Genomic DNA, 26087 nt, shown 5'->3' on the forward strand with positions numbered 1-26087 from the left:
TTCAAATTTTGGAAGTCAATGTGAAAGAAACCATGAAAAGTTATTCTATATAATTTATCAGAAATAAAATACCTATATGCTACAGAATTTTTGTAAGAACAAGAAAAAATAATAGAGTTAACTGACAATACTACAGAGCTATGCTGTTCTATAGATACAGTGGTTATAATCCACATGAGCCTATTTAAATTTAATTTACTTAAACTTAAATAAAATTAATAATTCACTTGTCACACTAGCTACATTCCAAATGCCCAACAGCCAGAAACTATGGTATAGGACAGTGCAGATACAGAGCATTTTCCTCATGGGAGTATTTTCAACTGCTATAGAGAATTAACAGAATTGCAAATCAGTATGAATTTTTTGATATTAAGAGTTCATTATCCTAAAGTTTCTGAAATATAAAAATCTGTAATCTTAATTAAAATGAGGTGAATTAGAAACGGCAAGGACTCAGTGATTAGATGCTGATTGACAAAATTATCTGTACTAATATATATTAGTCAATATTCTCTTTCCATGTGGAGTTTTAATGTAAAAATTTTATATAAAAGATCATTCAGTTAGACTCAGCTCACTCTAATCAAACTTCAAGTTAGTTGGCTCTTGCACAGTAGATGGCAGGCCTTATCTGCCAGAGGGTAAAAGAAAGCCCATCTCAGTGCTAGCAGTTACTCTTGAAACCTGATTGGCACCTACAGCTCTAGGTTAGTAACATTAAGTTTGCTTCTAATTAGTCATGATTATCAATAATGAAATTTAATTTGCCAATTAATTATTTAATTTGGTGACATATTTATCCAAAACTTCAGATCTTACACTATTAAACAGAAGAAGTTAAACATAGTGCAATGCATGTTTATTGGTTAGTTTAAATACCTCTTAAGGAAAAAAATGTGAAAAGAGGAGTGCATTTATAGGATTATAAAGGAGAACTTCATAATACAGCTCATAATATGAGACAGCGACCCCTCTCTCAGGCATGTGAGTGCAGTCTTGGAAATGATGAACTGGGGTGGCCTAGAGACTTTCAGTCATTACCTCCTTGAAATAAAACTGCAAATCTGCTGACAAAATTCTATAAGATTAATTAATTCACTGTTAGCCTCCAATCAAGTAAAAGGATAGAGGATTTCAGGAACCCCTGCTTTTTTTACTTATTAGCATAGTGCTCTCTTCATTTTATGATTTCCATTTTTGTTTAAATCATGCTGAAAATCTCACTGTTTCACCAAGAGAGCAAAGTAAATTGCTACAGAATTAAATCTGGGAGTCTGTGAAGCAATTAAACACTACAACAGACAGCAGTAGGGGACTCTCTCTGCTCTGGAGAATAAATTAGGAATGATGTTAACACAGTTAACTTAAAGAGAAATTTTAATAGCTAGGCTCAGATGGAGTGTGTGAAGCCCAACAAGACCTCAGAATGAGTATATTCTAGAATTGTCCTTAAAATGTAATTAGATCTTAAAAAGAATATTATGAAGACATGTGCCCTATTTAAATGGAATGTTGATAATTTTTGATTATATAGTCTCTCTTGTGGTATAATACAATCCAGATTAGATGCATAATAAAGGTTGTATGTGTTTTATACGTAGTTTAAAAGACTCAAATTGTAAATATGAGGCAATGTCTTAAACAAATACTGTGTGTGTGTGAGAAAATGTATGTATGTGTGTGGGTATACGTGTGTGTGTATTTCTTTACAGCTTTATTTTTAATTCAGCAAACATGTATTGAATGTTTACTAAATAGATCTATCTAATCTTTAAAAACAAAAAAGAGAGCCCCTGATGCCTGCCATTGTTGAACACACAGTCCCTTTGGGGAGACGGTTACTTATGGAGAAAGACTGTGGAGCAAATATTATAATCTAGGCATGAAGATAATTTTTCTGAAACACTGATGAAACTATTTAAAATTGGTCTGTAACCAAGTATTATCTTTATCCTTTAGCTTTATATTTGAAAATGTCTCCTCCAACTGACGAGCCCAAATTCCATGACTCAACCTAGATCTTGCACATGAAGTCTTGTAACTGAACACCAATATTCCAGCCTTGCCTCCAACAGTTATTTTAAATAGTCATGGTTTGTAAAAAAGATCTTTTCTAAAATGATTAACTTAAAAAAATGCTTAAATGGCTTCCTATACGTTTACAAGATCACTTCCAAAACTGGACTAGTCACCAGAGTCATGTGGATTTTTTCTTAAAAATAAATCTTTTCTCCACAGTATGGAGGTTCCTTAAAAAGCTACAAATAGAACTACCATATGACCCAGCAATCCCACTACTGGGCATATACCCTGAGAAAACCATAATTCAAAAAGAGTCATGTACCAAAATGTTCATTGCAGCTCTATTTACAATAGCCCAGAGATGGAAACAACCTAAGTGTCCATCATCGGATGAATGGATAAAGAAGATGTGGCACATATATACAATGGAATATTACTCAGCCATAAAAAGAGACGAAATTGAGCTATTTGTAATGAGGTGGATAGACCTAGAGTCTGTCATACAGAGTGAAGTAAGTCAGAAAGAGAGAGACAAATACCGTATGCTAACACATATATATGGAATTTAAAAAAAAAAAAATGTCATGAAAAACCTAGGGGTGAAACAGGAATAAAGACACAGACTTACTAGAGAATGGACTTGAGGCTATGGGGAGGGGGAAGGGTAAACTGTGACAAAGCGATAAAGAGGCATGGACATATATACACTACCAAACGTAAGGCAGTTAGCTAGTGGGAAGCAGCCGCATAGCACAGGGAGATCAGCTCGGTGCTTTGTGACCGCCTGGAGGGGTGGGATAGGGAGGGTGGGAGGGAGGGAGACGCAAGCGGGAAGAGATATGGGAATATATGTGTATATATAACTGATTCATTTTGTTGTGAAGCTGAAACTAACATACCATTGTAAAGCAATTATACTCCAATAAAGATGTTAAAAAATAAATAAATAAATAAATAAATAAATAAATCTTTTCCCAGACCCAGAACAATCCAATCCAAATCTCCAAGAAGCAGCCTTGGAATCTTTACATTCAATAAGTGTTGTATTTAAAAAAATATGATTTCCTAGTTTTGAGAAGCTTTGGTTATTCCAGTTGGTGCCCAGTCAGAAACAAAGATGGCAGCAGTCTTTTGAAAAAAAAAAAAAAAGGAAGAAGAAAATTTAAGATAAGGAATTATTAACTAGATACAAGATTTTATCTAGATAACTGAAAGGTAAAAAGAAAATTCTAAAATATCACTGAAGTAACAACTGCAAGAAGCAGCTACTTACTCTAGTGCTGAGGGAACAGAAGTTGCAATAATTCAAGCTTAGAAATTTCTAGAACGGGCCTCTGAAGCTGAAATTCAGATCTCTGAAGCACAGGTGATACCTGGCTGACACCACTAACTCTGAGCTCAAAGGAAGCCTCTTCCTCCCTTAACCCCTTCACCCAAACACCTCTGAGGAGGTGCACCAGCTGGCTGGTGTATATAACTCTTAGGTTGAGCATAGTGAAGCTGGTTTTGTACACTGGAAACACTGAAAACTTGATGAGGAAGCCCACCAGGAACCCACAGGAAGTACATAGAAGATGTAATCCTCATCTTTCTTTTCCAACCTTACAGTCTCAGTCTAGTACTCCATGTTGCCACAGCTTTGCATAAATCCAGTAGGAAAAGAAGAAATGTGGTATGCTGAATGCCCAGTATCAGCAAACCAAAGGAGAGTCTAGAAGGGTGAGTCTGGAGCTGAGAATTGCTTAAAAACTGGCCCATCAATCGATCTGATCAACTATTTTTTGGTAGAAAGAAAAGCTGCTTTTAATCCGAATGCCAGCAATCTGGGGAGATGGACTCAGTGTCCCCCAAAAACCACCTCTGAAGATTCTGCTCAGCCATGAAAGGTTTTTTTTTTTTAAATTGGTGTATAGTTAATTTACAATGTTGTATTAGTTTCAGGTGCACAGCAAAGTGATTTAGTTACACACATACATATATCTATTCTTTTTCAGTTTCTTTTCCCATATAGGTTATTAGAGAGTATTGAGTAGAGTTCCTTGTACTACACAGTAGGTCTTTGTTGATTATCTATTTTACATATAGCAGGGTGTATATGTTAATCCCAACCTCCTAATTTATCCCTTCCCCCAACCTTTCCCCTTTGGTAACCATAAGTTTGTTTTATCAGTCTGTGAGTCTGTTTCTGTTCTGTAAATAAGTTCATTTGTATCCTTTTTTTAGATTCCACATATAAGTAATATCATATGATATCTGTCTTTGTCTTACTTCACTTAATATGATAATCTCTAGGCCATCCATGTTGCTGCAAGTGGCATTTTTGCATTCTTTTTTATGGCTGAGTAATATTCCACTGTATATTTGTACCACATCTTCTTTATCTATTCCTCTGTCGATGGACATTTAGTTTGCTTCCATGTGTTGGCTACTGTAAAGAGTGCTGCAGTGAACACTGGTATGCATGTATCTTTTCCAATTATGGTTTTATCCAGCTATATGCCCAGCAGTGGGATTGCTGGACCATATGGTAGGTCTATTTTTAGTTTGCTAAGGAACCTTTATACTGTTCTCCATAGTGGCTGTACCAATTTACATTCCCACCAACAGTGTAGGAGGGTTCCTTTTTCTCCACACCCTCTTGAGCATTTATTGTTCGTAGACGTTTTTGATGATGGCCATTCTGACTGGTAATATCTCGTATTTTTGATTTGCTTTTCTCTAATAATTAGCGATGTTGAACATGTTTTCATGTGCTTTTTGGCCATCTGTATGTCTTCTTTGGTGAAATGTCTATTTAGATCTTCCGTCCATTTGTTGATTGGGTTTTTTTTTATTCTTTGATATTGAGCTTCATAAGCTGTTGGTAGGTTTTAGAGATCAATCCCCTGTCAGTCACATCCTTTGCAAATATCTTCACCCATTCTGTGTGTTGTCTTTTCATTTTGTTTATGGTTTCCTTTGCTGTGCAAAAGCTTTTAAGTTTAATTAGGTCTCATTTGCTTATTTTTGTTTTTACTTTGATCTGATAAAATTAAAAGATGCATTAGAATCACAAGAGCCTACATGATTTGCACATGATCTGTCAATTGGCAGTCCTTTAAATGCAGATCCTGTCAAGCATTCATCTGTACATCATCTATTTTAACAATTTAACCATTTATGTATTTACATAAGTAATTAAATACGAAAGGCATTTCAAATCATACTATCTTTTTTCTCCTTGCTTTATCTACCTACAAGGAACTTTCTCCTTTTGTCAACCTGAATAATGACTTATCATTTTCTAGGAATCTGTCCAATTTAACTCTCTATGAAGGCTATTTTGACCCACATTTTGCAACCCCATTAAAATAAAAATATAATATAAACATGTATAAGTATGTACGTAAATAAATGCAAATAAAAATTATATATATATACATGCATATACTTGTATATTTTGTAATTTTAATATTTTGTATAGTTTATACTGTTGCAAAATTGCAACCTGTGCCCCACCCCACTGCCAAGTTTAAACTACAAAGTTCTTGAGAATGAGTCATGTTGTCTCTTCTATTTCAAGACCTAGCAAAGTGTCTGACATGTGGCAAGTAATGAAGATAAATTTTTCAATGAAAGAATTAATTAAGATATCTAAAAGAAGCCTACATTGAAGAATCTAGACAATTAAATAGGTCTTAGAAAATGATAAATATTTTACTAATAGTATTTCTGTAGGAAGGATGCCAAGAGCAAAGGCTGAGAAATGACTCAATCAATGATAGAGTAGGTGTAAAATATCTCATATAAAATCTATTTTTTAATCATAAACATTAATCTATGTAAAAAGTCAATTAAACTATTAAATAAGCAGGATAAAAATCCACAGTAACGGCTTCCCTGGTGGCGCAGTGGTTGAGAGTCCACCTGCTGATGCAGGGGACACGGGTTTGTGCCCCAGTCCGGGAGGATCCCACATGCCGCGGAGTGGCTGGGCCCGTGAGCCATGGCCGCTGAGCCCGCGCGTCCGGAGCTTGTGCTCCGCAACAGGAGAGGCCACAACAGTGAGAGGCCCGCGTCCGGCAAAAAAAAAAAAAAAAAACCACAGTAACAACAAAAAAGCACTACTTTAATTTGGAAACTAGAATTATAGAAATAAACGTTCATTCATAATGAAATATTTTACATATTTTCCTCATTAATCTACACTAAACCTTATGGGACATGTTGAGTATACAAAACAGTGTGGACAATGTAAAAATATGGTTAGGGTCAACATGAAAAAGCAAAACAATTTTTGATAAAATGAATCTTTTCGTTTAAACTGAGGTTTGAATAATTACTTTTATGGAGATTGTGGTTAATTTACCTTTATTAATACAATGCCCTAATGTGTAAAAAAACAGGTCAGGAAACTTTTTTCCCATGGAAATATGAAAAAAGATATAATAGTTATAATACTATAATTTCTCAATGGATGTTTGCATACTGTTTACCTGTAATCTTCACAATAACCTTATGTGGTACTTGTTAGGGATTTTATTTCCAGAATTCTATGGCATAGAGTAGTTAAGAAATGACAAAGCAACAAATTACTTAAAGTGGCACAACACATATTCATTAAGCCGCATGCACTCTCTGCTGAACCACATTCTTATTATCAGGAAAGCAACTTGTTTTAAACACAAAGCTACACTCTGCATATTTCTTTAGGACAATGAAAAGGTATGTCAGAACAAATGGTGACATAGAGACAAGTCATGGTGAGAAAATATTTTCCTTTTTTTTTCTCTTTCTGTTATCCCCAAAGCCATATATACAATAATATTGAAATGGAACTTGTTCTGAAAATACTGAAAGGGATCCAGAAAATGTTCTCTTAAGAACCCAACTCAAGAAGACTCATATTTACAGATTCTCAGAAATCTTGTCATTCTCTAAAGTAAAAATACCTCATCAGGAGTTGTTAAATGTTTTATAACCATTTGAGTTGTTATTCTCATCAAATTATGCTTTACAGTTGAGTGGCATTTATCCAAATGAATCCTAAGCATTCCACAAAGCTAAGTATGATAATTAGGGAGAAAATAATAGCTTATATAGAAAATAACTAGGAGACAAAGTCAGGAATAAATGCATGTGGATGAAATTTGTAAACAATGGGAAGTTACCTAGGTGGACATTGTTTCTGATGGAAGCACAATAGAAAAGATTTTATACCGGAAAAAATGAACTAAATTTAATAGTCAGAAGATGTATTATAATGATGATGATGGTGATTTTGTTAAGGAGATGAAATGACGAAAAGTAAAAAATAGTGTTTAGAGAAGAATTAAGTCTGAAAGAGGTCAAATTTAAAAGTAAAAGGAGGAAATTCACTATCAAATCACTCTTTAAATGATTTTTTTTCAAAAATACGAAAAATAAATAACATTTTGATGTTTAAATGTAATTAATATCAAAAGGTAAAAGCATCCTTTACTTTGATAAGGGGGAGGAAAAAGGATTTGTAAAGAAATATTTCTCTGCATGGTGGTGAAGAATACAAACACAATTAACTTAGGAATATGCAAGAATATAGCTTTTGAAAGATTTAATCCTATATTTCAAAAATATATCAAAGATTTGCAGAAAATTATTTTCACTTATGGACTCTCATTTGAAGAATTAAATGTAGATATCTATTTCCCTTTTCTCTTGAGCTATTCACTCAAATTATAACATATGTACACAATCTATATCCACATTCTCTCTCTCTTTCACACACGTGTGCGCGCACACACACACACACACACACGAATGAGCATCAATGTTTTACTAAAATATTTTTAGAGAAGCAAGAAAGAACAATGTATGAAAACATAATAAACACAATTCAAATAAATATAAACAAACAGAACTTTCCAAATAGAGATCTTTCTGATTCAAAAGCAAAGAAAACCAGACACCATACCACTTAAAAGAACTACACTTAAGATACGATGTAAAAATTTTAATAGCAAAGAAAGAGGATTATATTTCTGGCAAAAAGTAACCAAAGAAGCACATCTACTAATATAAATACCTAAAAATATTTAAGTTTTTAATCAAGAGAGAAATTAGAGAATGATGATAGTAAAAATTATCACAATGATATAGGAATCATAAATTTATAGAAACATAAGGAAAAATTAGGAAAGTTTTAATATCTGGAAGGAACTATGAGCAATAAAGAAAAAACTCAAAATTAGAAGAAAGATAATATTTTAGAGGTGCAATTAATACACCAACAAAGAGGATATACCTATATTCTAATAAAGTTCAGAAAAATTATCAAATGAGACATATATTCTGTTGCAAAATAAATCTCGGTGGCTAAAAAGTGATTACGGTGCAGTGAAAAACAAAATGTTCTAAATGAAGTGCAATTAAAAAAAAAAACTATGAATGAACAAAAAGAATGAGAAAAATGCCTTTCATGTGTGGCCTAAAAAAAGAAATATACTCATTAATACAGATATTGAAAAGTACACTATCATTGGATATTAAACACTTAAAACTGAATATCAATAAAAATAGTACATATAATAACAAGTGGCTCATAGTTAAAGAAGTACACAAATAAATCAATTTGTTTAAAAATATGTAGAGAGCATGTTAATTTTGCAATGCAACAAGCCAGAAAAGGAACAAAATTTTTAAAAATGTGAAGTAGGAGTAATAAATATAAAAACTAATAGCAAATCAAGTCTAATCAAGACTTCACGATATCTTACCATATTGTATTTTGCCATAGATAAAATTGATATACAAAAATATAAAAATACTATAAACAAAATTTTGCTGGTTAATATAAAAATTGCAATTTTAGAGATTTTACATGCAAAACCTGTACAGGACTTGTAAAAATCAACAAGTGAAAAAAAAGTGCCTTTTACAGGCAATTAATTCATGAAAGGAGAAACATGACTGCTTTGTTTAGAAAGCCTGATCACAAGATGCATCATATAAATGACAAAAAAGAAAAACAAGGAGTTAGCCTGATACACCAAGTTGCTGAATATTTTGGAAAGTAATCTGCCAATATATACTGAATTTTAGATGAGTGTTTAAGAAGTGCTACATATATATCTACACCATAGATTAAAAAATAAATTCTCCCAAATATGCACAAGGAATATATACAAATAAAGTGACTGCAACATAACTTTCAGACAGAAGACAGGAAACACTGTAGTGTCCAATAAAAGGAGAATATAGAACATGTAAGACATCATAATATCCATAAAATAAAATACCATATCATAACTAAAACAACAAATAGAGTTAACAGGGGTGAATATAGCAAAATCTCTAGAACCTAATGATGTGTGAAGAAAAGCACTTTGCAATATGTGTGTTATGATAAAGTTTTTGTAAAGTGGAGAGATGCGCAAAAAAATATAGATGTTCCTCATGGATTCAATTATATAATTACGCTATAAAAGTCTAGTCAAGAAGGATACAGCACTTGTTTGTTTGCGGTTACCTTGGTTTGAGTTAGCAGAAGGAAGAGAAAGATGAGAGTATGGGGTTGGGGAGCTATAAAAATAGAGCTGCAATTCCACTTATAATGCTTATTTCAAAATATGCTGAAGTAACACACATTACTAAGGATTACTAAACCTGGGTGGTTTGTGCATAATTGTTTCTTATGCTATTCTCTGTACTTTTTTGCATTGTTATATTGTATTATATCATATGTAAAAAAATTAAAACTGAATGTCATAGCCCACATAATTTTTGATCGTGCTTTTGGCAAAAAAGGGAGTTACTTCATGTATCAACAAGCTTCTCTTCATTACAGTAGCTTCCAGTGTGCAGTTTAGAACATTTTGCACAATAATTGATCACACATATAAAAAAATACAACTTCAGTCAATATAGTATGTTGAATGCCAATCTGTGCTAGCCATCTTCTGTCTATATAATAATAAGCAAGACACAATTACTGCTCTCAAAGCATTTACATTCTGGTGGATAATACAAATAATGAGGCATATAACCTTATATTGAATGTATATTTTCATGAATAATAAAATTATTATTCTGCTGTGTTGTTGTGACTTTTGTTTAAATTACTCATTTGAATTTAGATATAATCATTCATCAAGTGGTAAATGATGCAAGGTATAAAGAAAACAAAAAAAAGCACTGAGGTGATGCCCCACAGGTGACTGGGAATGGAGACTTTTGTCTCCTTTTAAAAACTAATCTGTATCAAGAGGGGCTGAAATGTGTCTAAGGTTAGTAAAACAGTCATGTGAGGACAGAATGAAAGAATGCCAGGACAGGCAAGAGCTCACTGGGCACCTCTGTGATGTGGCTCAGTCTGTCTGATGATAATATGTTTGAGGAAGAAAGCTGCTATTTCAGTATTGCCTTCCAAGTTTCATGCCCATTTCTCTCTTAGCCAGAAGAGGATTCTGAGAAACGTAGTTCTCATCCTAAAAGCAGCAAGAGCACCAACGTGGCAAAACACAATAGACTAAACATATCACATACCTGCTTTCCAAAATATATTTACCATTTAAGGAAGCAATCATTTCTGATCCAGAATTTTTGCCCTAGTAGATGCATCTAGGCACAATTAGAGTTTCTGAATAAAGGCAAGAAAAACTTTTGTGGAAAAAGAAAAGTATATCTTCTAGAATCTTGCCAAAAACTACTGTAGACAACAAGGCTATGTTGTTTTTCCATGTAAAATTAATAACTGCTTTCTTCTCAATATTTTTTGAGCATGGAGATACTACACATTTTATTCACTTTAAAGCATGATGGCTTTTCAAAGAGTTGGTTATTATCAACTGTCACAATACTATGGTTGAATATTACTTAACACCTGAAAACAATGCCTATACAAATTTATTGTCTTAGCAGCTTGGCTTGATATTTTTAAAAATGTACCTAAACTTTTTTTCCAATATCACCCAAGGAAGAAATATGTCAGTAAAGCCACCCATTTGCTCATTCATTTATTCACTCAATATAGTAAATATTTAAAACATATAATATTTCCCACTGAAGTATTAGGGTGAACAGTGCAATAGAAAAATTCTGCGGTGTTCTGAACAAAATTTCAGAGGTTTCTGACACAGTACTTAGAAGTCAGTGATGCACCAGTTGTTTTGAAGCTGAGATTTTAAGAATGAGTAGGAATTAGGCACTGATATTTACTAAGATAAACATTGCTTATGAAGACCTAGAATAAAAAGAGCATGGCATAATTATGGAAATGGAAATCTGCTATAGTTTGAGAGATACTTCCATAAAGCAGAAGGGTTAGGAAGTGAGGCTTGTTGCTAGTCAGGAGCCAAATGGAGAAAGCTATCCATGTGCCTTGTTAAAAAGTTTCCAATTCATTCTAAGTCAGCTTGAGAGACACTGAAGAGTTGTAAACAGTGGGGAAAAAAATCAAATGGGAAACATATCATTTTAAAAAGCATCTTTGAAATATATTGCTAACATATTTGAAAATATCAAAAATGACATTCAGGGGAATAAACTGAGTGTGGCTTCAATCCGGAAGTTAGATAGTGTCCTGGGATAGAGAAATGGTCACCAGAAAAGTGGATGAATTAGAGAATTTTTATGAAGAAAAAATCAATATGACAAATTATTAAATGTGTTGAATTAGGGTAATACAGTAATTAACTCTGTGACAAATATGCAGAGGTTACAGACATCTTTAGAGATAAAAAAAACTAAGAAGCAGTGAAAGTATGTGGCAAAACTAGTCAGTTCTGTATGTGCTGTGTCTAAGTATCTGTCGCCATCCAGGTAATCTACTGTAGGTCATTAGATATAGTGCTCTAAAATTAAAAAAAAAATGTCAGGAGTATAGATATAAATTTTCTAGAGCATAGCAATGGATTGGATCACCTAAGGAGCACATATAAAATGAAAAGACACAAAGTCTAAGACAGAACCAGGAGGAACAAAATGTGACTATGTTAACTATTAAAGACCTCTGACTCCAGAGGTTTAAAATCCTACATTTAATTGATCTCAATACAGAAAACTACCATAGGAATTATAAAATCTATCACCAGTAGTTGATAATACACAAAATAAGGAAAATGTCATCCCAATTAAGATTTCTCAGAATTAAATGTGCTATGTAGATTTCATGTCAAAATTGATGTCATTCTAAGGTACATTACAATTAATATTCAAACCAAACCATGTATTTGTGTTCATGATATCTACTGACTCAACATAACTTGATGGCATTCACAAACATCTTGGGATGATAATTCTTGCTTTAAATATGATATGCCATAATTTATTTTGTTCTATGTAAATAAAGTGATTTGAAATAAACTATATGGTTATATATTTTAAATAATTATTTACTTTTTGTAACTTAAAAATGATATATACAAAAAAACTATGCCAAACCCACAAAAATATACTGACATCCTACAGGGCATATAGCAATTCTACCATAATAAACCCAAAACTCTGTGTTAAAATGAAAGTGACAGCACAAAAAGCCTCAGGGCAGAACTACCTCTTCTACCAGATCTGTGGGAAATAAAAGGGACAAACTTATCTCAGAAAATGTGCTTATGTTCCAATATGTAGGAGTTGATGAGTAATTCTAAATTCTCTGTAATCTGATTTCATTTCTTAAAGTATATACAGAGAACAAGTCATCACAAACATATTCTTCACACGAATGATATTATTTTTTTTTCCATATATTTGAAGATGTTTAACCTCCACATATTTCATTGTGGTTATTATTTATTTCATATATCCTTGAACATTTTATTGAGGTATAAATTACATATAGCAGGAAATAATATAATTCAAAAGTATAGAGTCTAATCAATTTTTACTACCTGAGATAACTCATATTAAAAATACACAGATCAAGAAATAGAACATTAACCACACCACAGAATTTCCCTTCCAATCATTATTACTCTTCCCTTAAGGGTTACACTGATTTTTAACATTGTAAATTAGCTTTGCTTGCTTTTAGAACTTTATACAAATGTAATACTACTGTTTCTACATATTTATGCTTGGTTTTTCCCTAAATATAGTATGCAAGAAATCATTCTATATTTTTCAGTTTAGATGTAGTTTATTTATTCTCATTCCATCACACTGTGCCATTGTATAAATATACCACATTGTATTCATCTATTCTTCTATTGATAGACATTTGCCTCATTTCCGTTTGGGGTCTATTATGGACAGTGATGTTATCAACCTTTTTTTAGTGAAGATATGAGAGCATTTTTATTGAAGCCATAACTGTGAGTTTTAAAACATCCTGTAATTACAAAGAAGTTACAGTATTTCTTCCTCTCCAGAGATGAGGGCTTGCATTATCTTCAACTGATAGATTAAGAACCTGAGAATCAAGAGTATTAACTAACTTGCAAGGACACATGGAAAGTATCACACAAAAGAGCAGAGTCATTATATATCCAAACAGTCCCCATGGATCACAGATATTAAGGGTTCTGGGTACTTTGAGAGGACATATAATGATCAAAATGGGAAGTGATAGTTTAGTTGATGTGGTGGGCAGAATTCTAAAGTGGTCCCCAAGATTTTCACCCTCTGTATAATCTGCCCTTGAGTGGGATGGGACCTGTGATTGTGGCTCCTGTGAATATGATTAATAAGATTCCCACGATTATTCTATTTTATGTGGCAAAGTAGGAGGGATATTTTAAAGATGTTAGTAAGGTCCCTGATAACTTGATGCTGAATTAGTCAAAAGGAAGAGTCTCCTAAACAGGTCTAATCTAGTTAGCTGAGCCCTGTCAAAAGGGGCCTAGAAGTCAGAGAGACAATTCTGCTGTTGGAAACTTCTTATGGAAAAAGGCAGCCTCTAGTTGAGACTAGCCAAGAAACATATGACAAGTAACTAAATCTGGCCAACAGTCTGAATAAACTTGAAAAAGGACCCTTAGATGCAAATGAAAATATAACCTGGTCAACTTTGATTGCTGCCCTGTGAGAACCTGAAGAGACGGTTTCCCTAAATGTGGCTTGACTCCTAACACATAAAACTGTGAGATAAAAAATTAGGTGTTTTTAGGAAGATATTTGTTACACAGAAATACAAAACTATTATTAATTCTGGTATAAGAAGTGGTGTAGGGCTTCCCTGGTGGCACAGTGGTTGGGAGTCCGCCTGCCGGTGCGGGGGACGCGGGTTCGTGCCCCGGTCCGGGAGGATCCCACATGCCGCGGAGCGGCTGCGCCCGTGAGCTATGGCCGCTGAGCCTGCGCGTCCGGAGCCTGTTGCCCCGCAGCGGGAGAGGCCACGACAGTGAGAGGCCCGAGTACCGCAAAAAAAAAAAAAAAAAAAGAAGTGGTGTAGTGCTGTAACAAATACCTTAAATGTGGGAGAAGCTTTGGAACTGGGCAATGGGCTCTGACAGAATTTGAGAGAGCATGATGAAGAAAGCGAAAGTCAGTCTGGCATACAGTTAGTAGAAATCTGAATACTGAGGATGCTAAAGACTGCGAAGGAATCTGGGAACATGTTATTGAGGAATTAGAGGAGGCGGGATAGTTGTTACCTAGTGAGAAAACTTACTAAAATTCCAGCCTGCAGTTATATGGAAAGAGAAACATGTAAGGCATTAACTTGGAGACCAAAGGAGATTGCCAAGTAAAGTGGTGAAGGTGCTGCCTGGTTTCTCCTTGCTGCTTACAGAAAAATGTGAGGAAAGAGCAATAATGGAGGGAAGAATAGTTAAACATAAGGAACTGGGAGGGGATGATTTTGAAAATTTCACAAAGGCAAAAGATGCTAAAATCTGGAAATGGCTAAGGAAAGCAGGGCAAACAGAATAGGCTAAGTGTGTGACTGTACAACCTTTTGCTAAAACTTCACAAAGATCAAAAGGTCAGAATACAAAGCAACTCAAAGAGTCTTCTGAAGGGATTAAGAGTGTGCCTCACAGAACCTCTCAAATAAACCAGAAGGCCCCTAGGAAGGACACTATCTCTCAGCCATCTCAGCAGGAGCCAAATATGGAGAGAAAGATTATCTCAAAAAGATTTGTAGCTGTGGCTTCTGTCTAATGAATTTTAACCCCTTGAAACCCATGAAGGCTCACAGAGTTCTTGAGAAAATTGTTTCAACAGAACTGCTGTTAGCTTGGACTGAAAGGGATAGACTATGTAATTAAATCAGGCTGTCAGTCTCACAAAATTTTTTGGGCAGGAAGGAGCATGAGAAAACTACTCAGTTGCAAATACATAATACCTTTCATGAAAAAGGAACAATGACTCAGAGAGTGGAACCAAGATTCCAGAGATGGAGCCAAGTGTCATGGAGGATTATTTTCAGAACTTGAAATCTAATCAAGGAAAATCAAATGTCTGCCCTGCTGGATTTAAGGACTCTTAGGGTCCCATGACTCATTTTTACCTTCCATTCTTTTTCTTTTCGAACCAAGTATCTGTAACAGTTATAGTCCCACCTGACCCACCATTTATATTGGGAGTGTTATGGGTTCTTCAAAATGGAGACAATGTGCCCCAGGACCTATACTTAGATGACTTAGATGATGAGATTTTTAGACTTTGAGATGATGCTCTAACAGGATGAGAGTCTTGGGGACTTTTTTATGAGGATAATATATTCTGAAAGTGGAAGGGAAGTAAAACATTAAGTCCAGAAGATGGACTGTGGTAGTCAGAATGGTAAGATGGCCCCCAAGATTAGACTCCTGTTCCCTGGAACACACTCTGCTATATAAACTGAATGTTTGTGTCTCCATAAATTCTTATGTTAAAATCCTAACCCCTAATGTGATGGTATAAGACGTGGTACCTTCGGGAGATAATCAGCATTAGATGAGGTCATGAGGGTGAAGCCCTCATGAATGGGATTAGTGCCTTCAAAAGAGTCAGGAGAGGGCTTGCCTCCTCTCTCTGCTCTCTGCCATGTGAGGATACAACCAGTTGGCAGTCTGCAACCCAAAATAGACTTCTCACCAGAATTGACCATGCTGGCACAATGATATTGAACTTGAAATCTCCAGAACTGTGAGAAATTTATTTACAAGTCACCAAGTCTATAGTACTTTGTCACAGCACCTGTACTGAATAAGATATACTCCTTATATAATACATACTTTTGATTGTGGGCAGGGCTTGTTATATGGAGAAGGGATTTTTTAAGGCCTCTAATAACTTGCATTTAGTTAATCAGAAGGAAAATTCATCTGGGTTGCCTCACCTAACTAGGTAAGCCCTTAAATGATGGCTTAGAAGTTAGAGAGCCTCTGGGGCTTCCCTGGTGGCGCAGTGGTTGAGAGTCCGCCTGTCGATGCAAGGGACGCGGGTTCGTGCCCTGGTCCGGGAGGATCCCACATGCCGCGGAGCGGCTGGGCCCGTGAGCTATGGCCGCTGGGCCTGCGCGTCTGGAGCCTGTGCTCTGCAACGGGAGAGGTCACAACAGTGAGAGGCCCGTGTACCGCAAAATAAATAAATAAATAAATAAATCTATAAAAAAAAAGAAGTTAGAGCGCCTCTACTGATGGCTTCAAAGAAGCAAATAGCCAAGTTGTGAACTTCCTATGGAGAGGGCTAGCCATTAAAAGCTGAGGGCTTCAGTACTGCAACCTTAAGGAATGAATTTTAGCCACAACTTGAATAAGCTTGGAAGAGGTACCAAGGCTCCAGGTAAAAAGTAGTCCGGTTTTCATCTTGATTGCAGCCCTCTGAGCTCCTATGCAGAGGACCCCACCTAAGGTATGCCTGGATTCTGACTCACAGAAACTATAATATATCTATTTTCTTAAGACACAGAGTTTGTGGTGATTTGCTACACTGCAACAGAAAACCCTTAGAGATGAAAGCTGAATAAAAAAGTGTAGAATTTAAAGTATTTCTTCAGGGGAAGACAGGGAAAGGATACTGTAGTCAAGGGACATAACATCCATTTAAGAGGTAGGAAACTTCAGGGCATTATATAAACTGAAATTATTTCAATATGAGTGGAACTAAAATTAAAAGGGAGTAGCAGCAAAAATATTGCCAATGTTTCAGACATTGTGCCAAATGCTTTGTATATGTTAACTCATTTAATTCTCACAATAACATTATCAAGTAGGTTTTAATCTTGCTGACATTTTGCAGATGAAGAAATTGAGGTGGAGAAAGGTTTTATGTAACTTGCCCAAAGTCACAGTTAATAACTGGTATAAGCAGGATTAAAGCGCAGATAGTCTACCTACAGAGAGCTATGAAGCTCTTATTACAGGTAAAGATTTAAGATCTAGACAAGGGACAGAGAGTGTCAGAGGGTTATTCATTAACAAAAATGATTTATCTAATTTACTCCTTACACCAGAATCTTACATAGATCCCAAAATTTAAAAAAAAAGAACAGAGTAAAAATTTAGTTAGATATATAATTTAAACACTAAAACTCTGCCAGGTTCTAGTAAAACATGGCAGTGAAGGCTTCTGAGCAAAGTCAAAGCTTTACGAAGATAATGCATGCTTTGGAAAAGTGTTAAAGAATTAGAAGATGGTGAAAGGCAAAACACAGAGGAAAAAGTACACTTTCACAATTTACTTAGGAGTCTTATGTTATTTTACACTATTAAAACATTTTGAAACTAAAATTGACATGAGACTACATACTATTATTATTTTTGATTAAAATATAGTTTTAATCATGCAAATTTGGAGTATATAGGGTAAACTCAAAAGCATTTCCAAGAAGTTATGATATCATTTCTATGCATTATAAGATGAATAAAAATAAAGAAATGGAAGACTGCTGAAGTGTTCTAAATGTTGACCAACTAGAATGTGTTTATTAGTAAAGGTACAAAGATGAATGTTTTAAAAGTATGTTAACAATATTTTATAAATAATATATTCCTAAGTATATAAAGTCAACAAATCATATCATTTTATATATTATAGCACCTTTACCCTCCATAACAATTTTGAATTATCAGGTACAAAATTTATTTCAAGAAACAGGATGAACTGGTAAAGGAAATGTGACATATACATATTATTCAGCCATTAAAAAGAAGGAAATCCTGCTATTGGAGACAACATGTATAAAACTTGAGGGCATTATGCTAAGTGAAATGTCAGACAGAGAACGACAAATACTGTGTGATCTCACTTATATATGAAATCTAAAACAAACAAAAAAAATTTAACTCATAGATACAGAGAACAGATTTTTGGTTGCCAGAGCTGGAGGGAGGGTGAAAGGGTAAAGGTGGTCAAATGTACAAACTTCTATTTATAAAATAAATAAGTCCTGGGGATGTAATTTACAGCATGGTGACTATAGTTAATACCACTGTATTGTTAAAAAAAATTATGCCAGGACAGCTAGTATAAACTAGACAACCCCAGACAACACAAACTAGTCTGTATGGTCACCCTAACCACAGAAGACCCTGAATGCAGGATACGGAATTGAACTTGACCTCATCATGAGTAGGAGGTATTGAAAGTTCTAGAGCAGAACACTAACACCTAATAAAATTGGTGCTTTAAGAAAGTTAAGGAAGCAGGAAGCTTGATAAATTGTAAGGCAGAGGCTGCAGGCAGGAAAGCAGAGGAATCTGGGGAGGATTAAACTGGCAAAATGAGAAGGTAGATAAAGTGTGAAAATGAGAAGCACTTTCCCAAGACTACTCCAGACACACTTTCCATGGAAATGAAAAAGCCGGGGGGCGGGGGGAGAGAAAGAAAGAGAGAGAGAAAGAAGAAAGGAAAGCGAAGGGAAGGGAAGGGAAGAAAAAGAAAAGAAATCCAGTCATAGTTCACTTTAGGACACACAACCTGAATTTCTCTCCCTCTTGGTTAAAAACCCTGAGTAGAAAAGGAATTCAAAACAGTCTAGAAAAGTTGGACTGATTGTCTATATTTGTCTTCTTTCTCAAGTATTCTCAGTATGTACTAGCTGAGTTTTAGATATGAGATGTATCTGCACAAATATGTTAGGACACACAGACTTCTAAGAGCAGTTAGCACACAATAATGACCATTAATTGATCTCGGGACTTTTGTAGTTGGTTCAAGAATGTTCAGTATTTAATGACACCTATATATTCTTTCTTTCTCTCTCTCTGTCTTTTGCTTCACATACATTTCTCAATAATTAATCTTCTTATAGAAATACTTTTTCGTAAATCACATAGCTTTGTCTTTTCTACACCAACCATCTGTTGGCTATCTTCTTTAATTCACATAGCTAATATATGCAATGACTTTTGAGTATTACCATGCAGCTTCTCAGAATCATCATCCTCTCCCAAGCTTCCAGAGTTTACTTACGTTTGTTTTATGTATAATGTCCACTGTTTTTAGCTCTACTCTTCAAGAGAAAATGGAAAATTTTAGCTTTTTTCCCCCTGCCCTGGAACTGGATACTCCTTCACTCTTTTATCTTTTTTAATTATGATTTTTTTGCCAAGAATGTCCTAGCCTCCTGGGCATATATCCAGAGAAAACCATGATTTGAAAAGATACATGCACCCCAATGTTCATTGCAGCACTATTTACAAGAGCCAGGAAATGGAAGCAACCTAATGTCCATTGACAGAGGAATGGATAAAGATGTTGTACATATATACAGTGGATTATTACTCAGCCATAAAAAAGGACAAAATAATGCCATTTGCAGTAACATGGATGGACCTAGAGATTATCATACTAAGTAAAATAAGACAAAAACAAAACTTTATATGTGGGATCTTAAAAAATGGTACAAATGAACTTATTTACAAAACAGAAATAGAGTCACAGATGTAGAAAACAAACTTACCAGGGGGAGGGGGGAGAGGGATAAATTGGGAGACTGGGATTGACATATACACACTATTATATATAAAATAGAAACTAATAAGGATCTACTGTATAGCACAGGGAACTCTTCTCAATACTCTGGAATGACCTATATGGGAAAAGAATATAAATAAGAGTGGATATATGTATATGATTAACTAAATCACTTTGCTGTACAGCAGAAACTAACACAACATTGTAAATCAACTATACTCTAATAAAAATTTAAAAATAAAAAATACAATAGAAAATAAAATAAATTGGTTAAAAAAAAAGAATGTCCTAGCCAATTTGAGACACATACATTTTTATTTAATATTCCTGGCTGTGTAATTTTGCTATTTGACAAATATTATTGATTATGAAGTTTGAAACGTATTCCATAACTCTTGCTCCTTATCAAAGAGGAGCCACTCCAACATTATTTTTAATTCTTCTACTAATTATGCCCACAGATATTACCTCTCCTTTTATTATAAGGATTCCTATCAAATAGAAAGTTGTTACATCCAATTCTATAATAACGTTGTAAAGCTAATCATTACTGATGCACAACTGTGACTATCACATAGAACCATCTAAAGCCACCACATTAGAATACAGTCCTCTCATCATGATCTCTGCAGTGAGGTAGAAAGATACTTCCACACATGAGAAGTTAGGCTAGGGGTACCTGAATCCTTGGTAATCTACTACTCTTTGCAGTTCCATAGGTACATTATTTCTTTAAAAGTTACTAGCAATCAAGTATAAGACAGGATTCAAGTGTAATCTAAAAGTAATAGCTGTGACGTGAAAATAATTAATATTTTTGTATGTGGATTTAGAGCTTTATGATGTTATCTCTATGGAATGTCAAATCATCTATGGCTTTTACTAGTGAAACAACATTTGATGTGTATCACTTCATGTCTTTGGCTTAAATGTGTATTCAGAATCAGCTAATGTGATTCAAATAAATAAAAACTCTATGCATCATTACAATATTTTTATAACCCTAAAATCTTCATCAAGGTCACCATCATTATTTAGTAATAGCTCATTTTGTTTTGTTTTAATTTTGTGAGGAACTATGGCAAAATAAATTAGTAGTGTAAAACTGATAAGAGAACGTAATTATTTAAAATGACACAGACTCTCGGTGTGGGATTCCAGGACTTCTGTGAAGTGTAGTATTACCTCTGCACATTTGTTTCCTCATGTGGAAATGGAATTTATAACAGTGACTACCTCTATGAGTTCTTGTGAGTGTTAAATAAGTTAATAATGTGTCATTTCATAGATCAATGCCTGACAAATGGTAGAGTCTCATGAAGAGGTAGAATAGATTGGTTTAGACTTGAAGGATTCATATTTGATCCCTGTCTTTTATATTACATTGAGGGTTATCATGACTGCAGTGTAGCTATTTGCTGCTCAGAATGTGGTCCATGAACATGAGCATCATCCAGAAGGTCGTTAGAAATTCAGAACTTGGGGTACAATCCCAAGCCCCCTGATTTAAATTTTAATAATGTTATGTGATTTCCATGCACATTAAAATTTATGAATTACTGTGGGTCTATTTCTGTTTTGTATATAAGTTCATTTGTATCACTTATTTTTTAGATTCTACATATAAGCAATATCATATAATATTTATCTTTCTCTGTCTGGCTTACTTCACTTAGTATGATAATCTCTAGGTCCATCCATGTTGCTGCAAATGGCATTGTTTCATTTGTTTATGGCTGAGTAATATTCTATTGTATACATATACATATACCACATCTTCTTTATCCATTCATCTGTTGATGGACATTTAGGTTGCTTCCATGTCTTGGCTATTGTAAATAGTGCTGCAATGAACATTAGGATGCATGTATCTTTTCGAATTATGGTTTTCTCCAGGTAGATGCCCAGGGGTGGGACTGCAGGATCAATAGAGATTGGTAGCTCTATTTTTAGTTTTTTAAGGAACCTCCATTATTGTTTTCCATAGTGGCTACACCAATTTACATTGTCATCAATAGTGTAGGAGGGTTCCTTTTTCTCCACACCCTCTCCAGCAGTTATTATTTATAGACTTTTTGATGATGGCCAGTTGACTGGTGTGAAGTGATACCTCATTGTAGTTTAGACATAGAAAACAAACTTATAGTTAACAAAGGGGAAAGGGAAGAGGAGTGATAAATAAGGAGTTTGGGATTAAGATACACACACTACTATATGTAAAACAGATAACCAACAAGGACCTACTGTATAGCACAGGGAACTATACTCAATATTTTGTAATAACCTATAAGGGAAATGAATCTGAAAAAGAATAGGTATATAACTATATCACTTTACTGTACACCTGAAACTAACAGAACATTATAAATCAACTATACTTAACTATAAAAAAATTTAAAATATATATATAAAAAAATAAAGAAAATAAAATTTATGAATTACTGATACAGGTGATTCTTTTAATTATTCTTTACACCACCTTATCATAACATCTCTGTATCCCTAAGTCATTCCACTATTACCTTATATTAGTTGACTTACTACATGAAGAATCTTTTTTTTTTTTGATTTGGCTCAATTAATTTCAAACTAAAATCCAATTCAAAATGAAATGAATGACCATATGAGAATGTAAAACATAAAACATAATAGTGAAGAAGCAGGAGGAGAAGGAGAAATAAACAAATTACATTTAAACGTTCATCAATTTCTTGAAAATTTATTAACCAAAAAAGCGTATTTTTCCACTGCCATTTGATGTGTATTTACAGCCTGCAGTTTGATCAGATGTGAAGGGAAAAGTGCAGTGAATGCATATAATCTTTGATTGATTTTCTGTGTAACAGTCGAGTTATGGAGGTTATTGCAAAGCACTATCCAGCACTTTGAAGCTTTAAGAAAGCAAAACAAGAAAATATGAATTATTTCAGAGTTTCCTAGAGCAAAATGCACCAGAGTACAACATCAGTAAACCATGGCTCAAAGACTTCCACTCTACAGAAAGAGATTTAGATTGTGATGTATATGAAACAAAATGCCTTAGATATATTCACCTATAATGTCACACCCATAGGGTACCATGATAGGGAGTCAAGTGGGGGATCAATGATGACAGGCTATTCAGAGCCTGTTTGATAGATTCCTAGGTATTGCAGTACAGCCAGACTACAAAAACCATCTGTGGTTTTGCTGGGGAAGAATTTGAACACCAATGTCAGTATAATCTTCCATGTGTTTCTTAAGTTACTTTTTTTTTTTTTTTTTTTTAAGGAAGGATCCTGGATTAGATTGACATTTCTCCTTCCAACATTCTTTGACTATCTGCTGCATGGAAGGATTGATATATCATGCACTATTTTCCCTCTTATTTTTAGTAATACACATATACACAAATGTGACCTCATTTTAAAGTGATAGGGGCTTCTGGAATCTGAGGTTATACTGGTGTTTAGTCAGCATTCTACAGAGAAACAGAGCCAAGAGAATGTGTATACAGATATTCCATGACTTATGATGGGGTTACACCCCGATAAACCCACTGCAAGTTGAAAATATCCTGAGTCAAAAAATGCACTTAATATACCTAATCTTCTAAACATCATAGCTTAGCCTAGCTTAACTTAAACGTACTCAGAACACTTACATTAGCTTACAGTTGGGCAGAATTCTCTAACACAAAGCCTGTTTTAAAATAGACTGTTGAATATCTCATGTAATGTATTGAATACTGTATTGAAACTGAAAAACAGTATCCCTGTATGGGTACAAAATGGTTGTTAAGTGTATCGGTCATTTACCCTAGTGATCACACAGTTAACTGGGAACTGTGCCTTGCTGCCACAGCCCAGCATCACAAGAGAGTGTCCTGCATATCACTAGCCTGGTAAAGATCAAAATTCAAATTCTCAAGTACAGTCTCTACTGAATGCATATTGCTTTTGTACCATGATAAAGTTGAAAAATTCTAAGTTGAACCATCATAAATAAGTCAGGGACCATCTATATACATATATAGAAAAATATTTACTTTAAAAAATTAGCTCATTCAATTGTGGAGTCTTAGTTGAGTGCAGAATCTGACGGGGGAGGCCAGCAAGCTAGAGACTCAGGAAAGAGTTTCAGTTTAAGTTCAAGGCTAATCTACTGGAGAATTCCCTCTTGTTAGGAGGAATGTCAGCTCTTTGTGCTATTCAGGTCTTCAACTGATTGGATGAGGCCCACCCACATTATGGAAGGTAATTTGCTTTACTTAAAATTCACAGATTTCAATGTATATCTCATCAAAAACACTCTCACAGAAATATCCAAAATAATGTCTGGCCAAGTATCTGGGTACCATGGCCCAGACATGTTGACAAATAGAATTAATTGTAACAATTAATTAAAGCAGTTGTAAAATATCAAGCAAAAATTGAAAAAAAAATAGCTTCAACTCTTCCTGGAGACATCAGGTAAACACTGAAAGAGGATTCCTCAGAAAAACAGAAACCTAAAGGAAAACTAATCACCTCCATTATATCAGTTATTATTTTATACTAAATTTGTTAGCATGTCATCTCTTCATGACACTAGATCTATAATTAAACTTCATATCATCTTTATATCCATAATATTTAACAATGTCAATATAAATTGAATATATATGTGTGTATTTATATTCCCTGTTCACAATCTCAATAAACTATACCACTCTTTCATTTGTTAGCTCACTTCATTATTCATTCAACAAATATTTATTGAGTACTTATGTGCCAAACACTCTCCCAAATTCTTGGGATACACATTATTTACACAATGGACAAAATTAAATTTCTTCACCCACTGTGCCTATTTGGCAGCATGACTCAATACAGTGGGGTGAAATACTCTGCTAAGTGGTGTTCCTGCTATCAATTTTGCACAATATAATCCAATGTCCACAGAACAGAAAAGTGAGTTCAAAAGTCAAATTTAAAAATTAGTCCTTTGCTACCTTCAACTATAACTTAGCCACCTACATAGCTCTCAATAATTTGGCCCTTCTTAGCTCTTAGCCTTACTCTTATCTCACTTTTTGACACTCTTTTCTCCAGCCATATGGACATCTTCTCTCCTGACACCCTGGATCTTGAACATGCACTTTCAACTACCAGAGATACATTTTCTTTGACTGACAATTCATATACATATTTCAGATTTCTGCTCATCGATTTCTTAAGGATGCTTCCTTAACTCCTAAATTAATATAGATCTGATCATATAATCCCTTAGCTTTCTACTCCATTTCGTTGCACTAGTAGGTTCACAAGCACACGTCATTATTTGTTTCTTGGCTATATTCCCAGTCAGACAATGAGCTTCATAAAGTATGTAGTCAGGTCTGTCTTACTTATTCCAGTGCTTAGCAACAAGACTTGAGTACAGTATGTGTTTAATTAATAATTGTTGAATTAATAAAGGAATAAACGATTATTCAGACACAGAAACAGGTGCTTAAAACAGAGTGGTTTTTAATGACCCACAGAGTCCCATTTATTCCCTACCAGTTTCTCTCTAATGTAAATCTACCAGCAGTTCTTTCTCAAATAATGGCTGACTTATGCTTTAAATAGTATGGATCAAATTTCAACTTCTCCATTTACATTTTCTCAACTTCTTCTGTGTATTCTTATTGAGAATCACCCTAGCAACAATCCTTTGCTTGAAGCTGTCATAAAGCCTAGTCAACTCATGTTTGCAAATGATTCTACGGTTAAAGCATCTAGTCTTATATTACAACCATTTCATTTTCCTTTTGATTGTCCACCTCTCAAATCTTCTCTTATAATTATTTTTTCACCATGATATTATGATTTTGGATAGACTGCTGAAAATCTAATTCCTAAACTTCAAAAGTGTAAATGCCTTTTTTTAAAAATGTTAATTTATAAATCTCTACATTTCAATAAAACTTGTCACCATTATTTCAAAGGTTTTAGAAATTTATTTATTAAGGTTGTATAGATGTAATATTATCCGAATTATGGGCTAAAGCTAATTGATTCTATGTGATTACAATCAAAATGTATTCAAAATGAAAATTATTTAGCTAAAAAAATGAAAGCCAAATAGGCATATTACATGAATTTTTTAGAGAAATTATTTTATTTGGGCTTCTGAGTGATTTAGACTCTTAATTGCCCTTGGCCAACTTTAAGTACTTTACAAAGATAAAGTAAACAAGGGCTCTATACTTTCTTTTAAATGTTGTCTTATTTAAAACACAGCTTATTGTTCACTTGAGC

The sequence above is a fragment of the Orcinus orca genome, chromosome 3, assembly GCF_937001465.1.
Source record: "Orcinus orca chromosome 3, mOrcOrc1.1, whole genome shotgun sequence".
NCBI classification, from domain to species: domain Eukaryota; kingdom Metazoa; phylum Chordata; class Mammalia; order Artiodactyla; family Delphinidae; genus Orcinus; species Orcinus orca.